General features: G+C 36.0%; 1 non-coding gene across 1 annotated transcript; it reads left to right on the forward strand.

The window, feature by feature from the left end:
* Positions 1–766: 766 nt before the first annotated feature.
* On the forward strand, positions 767–903 carry LOC120363488 (small nucleolar RNA SNORA2/SNORA34 family). Its single transcript, XR_005579033.1, has one exon. It is a non-coding gene; the product is annotated as a small nucleolar RNA SNORA2/SNORA34 family (small nucleolar RNA).
* Positions 904–8,319: the final 7,416 nt, after the last annotated feature.

The following is an 8,319-nucleotide window of genomic DNA, read 5'->3' on the forward strand; positions in this document are numbered from 1 at the left end:
TAAATGTGAATGAGATATTAAGGAACAGGATGCAGATAAGATGAAGATGCCCTTCAAGTAAACCTAAAAAGAGCCAGTCAATAAACTAGGAGGAAAAAACATGAAAATATGGTATCATACAAACCAACAGAAGAAAATATTCCAAACAACGGTTATTGAAGAACTTGTCGAATGCTGTTGCAGTGCCTAGTTAAGGTAACCACCAAGAGTTAATTTTAGGATTTAGCAAGATAGAAGTTGTTGGTAAGTTTGACAAGAGTGGTTTCAGTAGAGGAGAGGGAATAAAAGCCTGATTGCAATGATTAGAAAAAGAGAAATAAGTGGAGGAGAGCTACCATGCATTGACTATTTGGGATTTTGCTTTAAAAGAGAAATGAGGTAGTAGTTTGATTTGGGATGTTAAAAACAACTGTTTCAAAGTGGGAAGATATTACTGCGTCTTTGCGTGCTGATGAGCAAAAGTCAGTTGAGAGAAAAAAACTGATAGTGCAAAAGAATGCAAAATCTTTCAGTATGGAAAAATAGAATGGGATTCAGTATACAAGTGGAAGGGTTGGTAATAGACAGAAGCCTGCCTGACATTTTATCCATTTTAGTATTAAGTAAGAACTTGGGAACAGATGTAGGTTGGTTGAGTACAAGAAATATATTTACACCAAAAGAAATGGAAGAGCGGAGTCACATATAAAAATTATCAAGAGTCGATTTACCTTATGGTGGTGAGTCCCTGAGTGCTAGAAGCACTGAGGCAAATTGAAAAGTCCATTTGGCCCTGAATCAAGGCCAGCAGTTTGCTGAAGCTGTTGGTTTCAAGCAGGAGCCTAAAGAATTATCTTTCTATGGTCTGTTGGCCATTTCATAACTTCGGAAATGTAGTGGTCAATTCATTAGAAAGAAACATGAGTCATTTGTTATAGATGTGGGCTAATATTTATTTATAGTCTTAATACTAGGGTTCCAGAATATCCATAAAATGTTTATAATTGTCAAAAAAAAAAAAAAAAGAAAAAAAAGAAGGAAAAGCCCATGCTGTCGGGAAGGAGAGCACCTGCTACTTGACTCTACACAGGTATTTGTCGCCTGATCTTCTGATATTTCAAGAGATATTTGAGATGTTGGTTTTAATGGAAAATCTCCCGATTTTTAAAGGTTGCCTCAATTTAAGTAAAACAACGCAATCCACAGCAGTAACAACAAAAAGTACCATATAGGACAAGCAATTACTTTTGACATCGAAATCAAAACTAGGGACCATAAGTTGAGATCTTCTGTTCTAGAGGCTTAAAATCTGGTCTCACACCTATGAGAGAAGTCATCATTTGTTCATTGCTTCTATTTCTACTACATATTAATCCATACTCTTATTTCCAACCTAAGAGAATAAATTTGATTTTCTAGGAAGTCACTAGTTTCCTGGAGACTTACCTGAGCAGTCCAAGAGGGATATGTGTAGAAACTGTGTATAATGCACATAACCTGGGTATTTCTTTTATTCATAGCTGGGTAAATGGAAAAAATAAGCATAGAAACCAAGAAAGAATTAAGTGATGCAGGAAAAAGGGAGCAGACAAGTCTCAGAGAAAATAATGTCCAGGAGAATTACAACCTGGAACCCAGAGAATTTTTATTAATCTGCTGATATCTTCAATAAGTATTAGTAATTATAAAATGATAGCAGCAGTGGTAGTATTAGTAGCAGCTGCTGCTGCTAAAATTTACTGAATCCTCTGTATAGGTCAGGCACTGTTCTAAGTGCTTAATAGGTGTTAACTCATTTGAAACTCACACCAAACATGTAAGGTAATTAGTATAATTAGCTGCATTTTAGAGACATAAACTGAGGCACAAAGAGAGTATCTCTAGGATGCAAAATGTCAAATATAAAATGATCTAGCAAAGATTTTTACATTGCTTTAATTTACCATAAAACATTTCAGCATAGAAAATGCTGTATGTATGTGAATTTTTTATTTATATATACTCTCAGAGTGGTTAAAATGAGGTGGCGAGAGACAGAGTTATCAGAACTTATGTAAAGTCTTTTTTGTAATTTTTATTTTGAGACAGGGTCTTGCTGTGTTGCCCAAGCTAGAGTATAGTGGTGCTCGGCTCACTACAATCTCCGCTTCCCAGGCTCAAGTCATCCTCCCACTTCTGCCTCTTGAGTAGCTGGGACCTCAGACATGTACCACCACAGTGACTAAATTTTGTATTTTTGTAAAGACAAAATTTTGCCATGTTGCCCAAGCTGGTCATGAACTGCTGGACTCAAGGGATCCCCCTACCTTGGCCTTCCAAAATGCTGGGATAACAGGCATGAGCCACTGTGCCCGGCCACATTTAAAGTCTTTAAAGACTCTAAAGCAGAAGCTTTTAGACTGCCTTTTGGAGACTCTAAAAGCAAGTCAGCTCTCTTTGTCTCTGGTTAGAACTGGTATAAAGGATGTGAGAAATTATTTTCATTGATGAAATTAATTATGTGTAAAACTTTTGAATTGACTAGAGGCATTAATGAAGCACCAGTGCATTTGCATAAACAAGGATTACAATCAAGAAGCTCATTCCCCTTGGACTAGTATTCAGAGGCCGAGATTCATTCCAGCCCTGAGGTGAATCACAAAACCAAGGATTTTGTTGCCTGATTCTGATTAAAACCTGGCTGGATTCAACCACTAGAAAACTGTTACAATTGTCTCAAGTGGATCTTCTTGCAAGGTACCATAGAGTTCTTACAAGGATGGGGGCTGGGACTTCATAATTCTTCATGTGAACAGACCATATGACTATTCTTTTTTTTTTTTTTTTTTTTTTTTTTTTCGAGACAGAGTTCCGCTCTTGTTACCCAGGCTGGAGTGCAATGGTGCGATCTCAGCTCACCGCAACCTCCGCCTGCTGGGTTCAGGCAATTCTCCTGCCTCAGCCTCCTGAGTAGCTGGAATTACAGGCACGTGCCACCATGCCCAGCTAATTTTTTGCACCTTTAGTAGAGACGGGGTTTCACCATGTTGACCAGGATGGTCTCGATCTCTTGACCTCGTGATCCACCCGCCTCGGCCTCCCAAAGTGCTGGGATTACAGGCTTGAGCCACCGCGCCCGGCCCCATTTGACTATTCTTGCACCGTTAGCTGCAATCCAGTCAGAAGAGGCAGGGTTGAGATTGATCCCCACCTTCACTGGAACATTAAATCTGTTACTGGGTAGTAAGGTACAACCTGTAGTTATTTTCTGCTTTTAAGTACTTTACGCTGCTGCAATCTGCATCTGAAGAATCTAGTAATTATTGGCTTAATTCACAGCAAATATATACACTTAATATATAGATACAGAATTTTACAATATTTTTCAGGGAAATTTATTTTAAATGAAAACCAAATAAGGTTGAATAAAACAGTTTCTTTTTATATTAATGAAAGGTGCAATTAGAAATAAAAGTATAACAATAACCTGTTCGATAATAAACCTAATAATAATAATGACAATTTATTACATCCTGGGTATTGGTGAATGTGCAGAACTTTTTAGATACATGATTCTGCTTCACATTCACTTTGTGGTGATAGGAAATTTTTAAAATCTGTTTTCCAGATGAGGAAGCTGAGTATCAGAAACATTATGTAACTTTTTTGAGGAAGTTTTGCTATATAAAATGGTAGAGAAAAACTCAAAATCAAAATTTTCTTCCTTTAAAATTGATGCTCTTAAGAACTATATAGTATTGTTTTGAATGCTTTGCATAGTACTCTCGATTCACTCATTTATTTAAAATACTTAACGAGTGTCTACTCCTAGGTCTCAGGTTTTAAAACTGGTAGTAGAAATACAACAAATAAATAAGACAAACACAATTCATACTCATATGAGCCTGCATTGTGACTTTAAAATAGTAATTATACAAATAACTGCAACAGTACAATTCTGGTGCTAAGAAAAGTGGCACAGAATAAATGCAGAGAGCTCTGAGAACATATACCAAGGAGCACTCACCCGAGTGACACAGGGTGCAGAGTTGTTGAACAGAAGTCCCTGGGGGAGAGACTAAAAATTAGGTGTCCTGATGTCCTCCAAGAAATATAGACGCAGCAGATCTGGGAGGTTCCTGTTGTATTATTACATAGAATGCTTAACACAACATAAGCACTTTACAATTAAACACATAAATTAGTGGGTGAAATTATTCACATCCACAGTGAATTCCTCACACCACAAAATAAGACAGAATCCTCTTACATAGCACCTGATCAAGTGTTTGTTCACAGATTATTAAATTCATACAGAGAGAGAACCAAAAAGTTCAAGGGTTCCACAGCATTAGCTGCATAAGCATAAACTAGAAGTTTTAATAAAACGAATCTCACCCATCATAAATAAGTACTATCACTTGTTCAGTGATTTTATTTTCATTTTAGCCATAGGAAATTGAAATACTGAATCCTTTGTTTCAATTCCAGATATGCTTTACATGTGTTGTATCATTTGCTCCAACCCAAAGAGATACATATTATTACTTATGCCTTTTTATTGTTGGGGAACCTGATCATAGAATGTGAAATAACTTGCCAAAGCTTGAATGTTTCGTAACTGGAATTCAAGCCCCAGGATGGAAACACAAGCACTCTGACTCTAGAGTCCTGTTTTTGACACCAGGTTAAACTTCATAAGCTCTCATGTTAAGTGCTAGTATATTTAGAAAATATCTGTGTGCATATATATATATATATATATATATATATATTCCTAAGAGTTGATATACCTATGAAATATATACATATATATATGTTTTAATTTCTAAATTCTCCTTCCACCAAAAGTAGAAAATAACAGAAGAAAAATTTGAGAAATTCATAAAAAGACTCTGCTGAATACTCCGGGAACAGAATGCCTTATTGGTAAATTCCCTTGAGCTTTTCTGGCATAGGTAATTTGTATGCCATATCCAAACCTTCATAGTCTGCAGTGTAGGTGGGGCATACTCCCACCTTATTTAATAAAACAAACACAGCCCTGAAAGTCAAACTGAAAATTATGGCACAAAATATCATAGACAAATAGTTTTCCCTAGATTGCAAACAGCTAAATATTACTGTATTAATCAACATATAAAGTTAATATCATTTTGTTGGCAGTTAATGTTGTCAGTATTTGGGATACATGAGTGCATAAAGGAAGGATCCTTGCACTTACGGAGTTTACCAGTAAAGAGAAAGACACACATAAAAAATCCAGTAAATAATTAAATCATATTGTATAATAGAAAGTTGAGAAATTTTATGGAAGTGAATAGAAAAAAAGGAGCAAAATAATGGAGGCTGAAGTATTAGATGGGATAGGAAAGATGGTTATAACTTAAAATAAGTGGTCACGGTAGACCTCATTGCGAATGTGACATTTGAGCAGACTTGACTAGTGTGAGAGTCTGCTCTACAGTTGTTTTGGGGGAGTCCATTCTAGGCAGAGGATACAGCTTGTGCTGGAATTTACCTGACTTAGTTGAAAAACAGCAGGGAAGCTGGTGTGTCTAATGTGGAGTGTGTAGAAGGAAATGTAGTAGAAGATAAGGTCAGAACATGTGGAAACATTGGCCCTCAGAGGAAATGGAGAGCCACATTGGGTTTTAAGCAGAGCAGTCATATTATTTGAGATATATTCTAAAAGGATCCCTCTGGCTATTCCACTTGAGAATATACTGTAAGGTGGCAGAGAGATCAGATAAGAGCCAGGCAAGTAATTTGGGCCAGCAGGGGAGTAATGTAATGAATATAGGTCAGATTCTGGCTCAATTTTAAGGATAGATCTAACAGGATGTTGATGCGTTGGATGCAGGCTGAGAGAAAAAGAATGAGGTCAAGAATGTCTGTAAGGTTTTTGCATGAACATCTGGAAGAGGAAGATAGTTGGCAGTGTAAGTCAAGAATGCTGAGGGGGCAGAATCAGGAGACTAGTTTAAAATATGCTGCATCTGAGAAGTGTCTTAAGCACTGAAATAGGCATGTCAAATAGGCAATTCTGAGTGTAGGTGAGATTCTTGGCTAGGGATAGAAACTTGGGGTTCATCTGCATAAAAATGGCGTTTAATGCCCTGAGCATGGAAAAGATCCCCAAGAGTGAGCATAGAGAGAGAAGCCCACCACGGACTGAGCCCTGGGAACTTCCAACATTAAGAGGTGATGGAGTACAGGATAAACCAGCAAAGAAGAATAAGAAATGAAAACTAGTGAGGTGATATTTAATATTGTACAATTAAATAAGCTGTGATTCCTGTCCTTGCTATCTTCACAGACAGTGTTCTTTATTGTAGTAGCTGTGGAAGTGGGGATACTATTTATAGTTGTGGGTACCCTTCTTTCTTGTCATGACTGTTGGAAGTCATAGCAGAGCATGAATACTACTCTGAGCTTTAGGAAACTTGTATCCACTTGCTCTTATTTGTAAGACAGTTACCAAGTCTGTCTGAGTCTGTCTCTGCAGCAAGTCTTCCCTCCCCTTTACATCTTTTTCTCTCTCACTGAATACTATTCAGATTATGCCTTTCTTGCTTTGCAGTGGCCACAGCTGCTAGTTTGGCACAGTGACATTTCCCAAGATGACATTTCTCACTACTCTGGTTTGTAAGATGTTACTAGGCCTTAATAAGTGTGCTCTCTGCATGTTCTCATCCATGGGAGGGTGTTGAACAATGAGAACACATGGATACAGGGAGGGGAGCATCACACACTGAGGTCTGTCGGGGGGAGACTAGAGGAGGGACAGTGGGGGGTAGGCAGTTGGGGAGGCATAACATGGGGTGAAATGCCAGATATAGGTGATGGGATGGAGGCAGCAAACTGCATTGTCATGTATGTACCTATGCAACAATCCTGCATGTTCTTTACATGTATCCCAGAACCTAAAATGCAATTACATATATATATATATATATATATATATATATATATATGTTTCATAGTACACTTATTATATGTATATATAATATTATATATATTTTATTTATATATATTTATATATATATATATATATATATATATATATATATATATATAAAGTGTTCTGTGAAGCATTATTCTCTTTGACACCTGGTTCTCTCACTCATCCTTCAAGGTCAAGTTCAAAAGTCACTTCCTCTGAGCGTTATTCCCTGATCCTCCCCCTCAGAAACAGGAAGGAACATCTTTTCTTCTGCACTTCCCTAACTCTCCATGTCCTCCCAATTTATGGGTGCTTGTAACTGTTATCTTTTATCAGAGTAATTCTGTCTTACACTCTTAAGTTTTGATGCCAACGCCTACATAACTCCACAAAATAAAACACTAATTTACCTCTTTATATAAATAACAGTTATTTGAAAGCTAGAAATAAAAATGCAATGGTCTTCTAATCCTATCCTGTTGTTATTTTCCATTCCAGAACAAATCAATTCTGAAAGAAGGTATAAATGTCAATTAGATCTATGTGAATGCATTTGAAAATTATTATCAAAGACTAGTTCAGGCATTCAAAATCTTATGCAATACTCCTATTGATTGATTCTAATTGACTTTTAAAACCTGCTATGATATATAATGAATATATGTTTTCCAATATACAAAGCTAATGATTTAGAACAGATTTTCCTTCCTTAGAAATTGCCCAGTGAAACATAAAAATGAAGCTTTATGGAGATATAAAGCAATAAGTATAAAAGTATTATAAATGAGGTATCTGAGGTATTACCTACCATTAGTTTTCTTTTAGCAAGGGTGTACTATAGTTTCATTTGTTTCAGGAAGATGTATTATATAAAGGAACGAAATCCCAGACACAGAAGGGAATGTACATTGATTTCTTTGAAAATGATTTATGATTTAGGCTCTGGTGGGAAATCTTTTTTTTATTTTATATCTCACTTGAAAACATTCACCTAATTTGGTCTAAAAAAGTTCCTTTTCTCCTAAAAAAAAAAAAGTTTGCTATTAAATAAAAACATCTGTAAAAGTTCTATATTTTCTGATTGTTTTGGTGTTCAGTTTAAAGAAAATAATGTGGACTTTGAATTCCTCTGTAATTATTTTAACAACATAGATCAATGATAGCTTAGTGATACACTTGAAAATAGCCTAAGTGATAGAGAGATGGCTCAAGGTCAAGTTGGCTGTTCTAAAGTAGTTTGCTGAAAAGTCTGATTTATCCATATGATTTATATGAGGAAAGATTTCACTTTATAGATTTTAATTGTCTAACCACTTCTGTTTTGTTAAGAATGATCTAAACTTCATTGCTTATAGCATACTTAATATTATATCATTATTACTGAGAAAATATTGATATTTTGTGCATCTGATAGT

Source organism: Saimiri boliviensis, chromosome 4 (genome assembly GCF_048565385.1).
Source record: "Saimiri boliviensis isolate mSaiBol1 chromosome 4, mSaiBol1.pri, whole genome shotgun sequence".
NCBI classification, from domain to species: Eukaryota; Metazoa; Chordata; class Mammalia; order Primates; family Cebidae; genus Saimiri; species Saimiri boliviensis.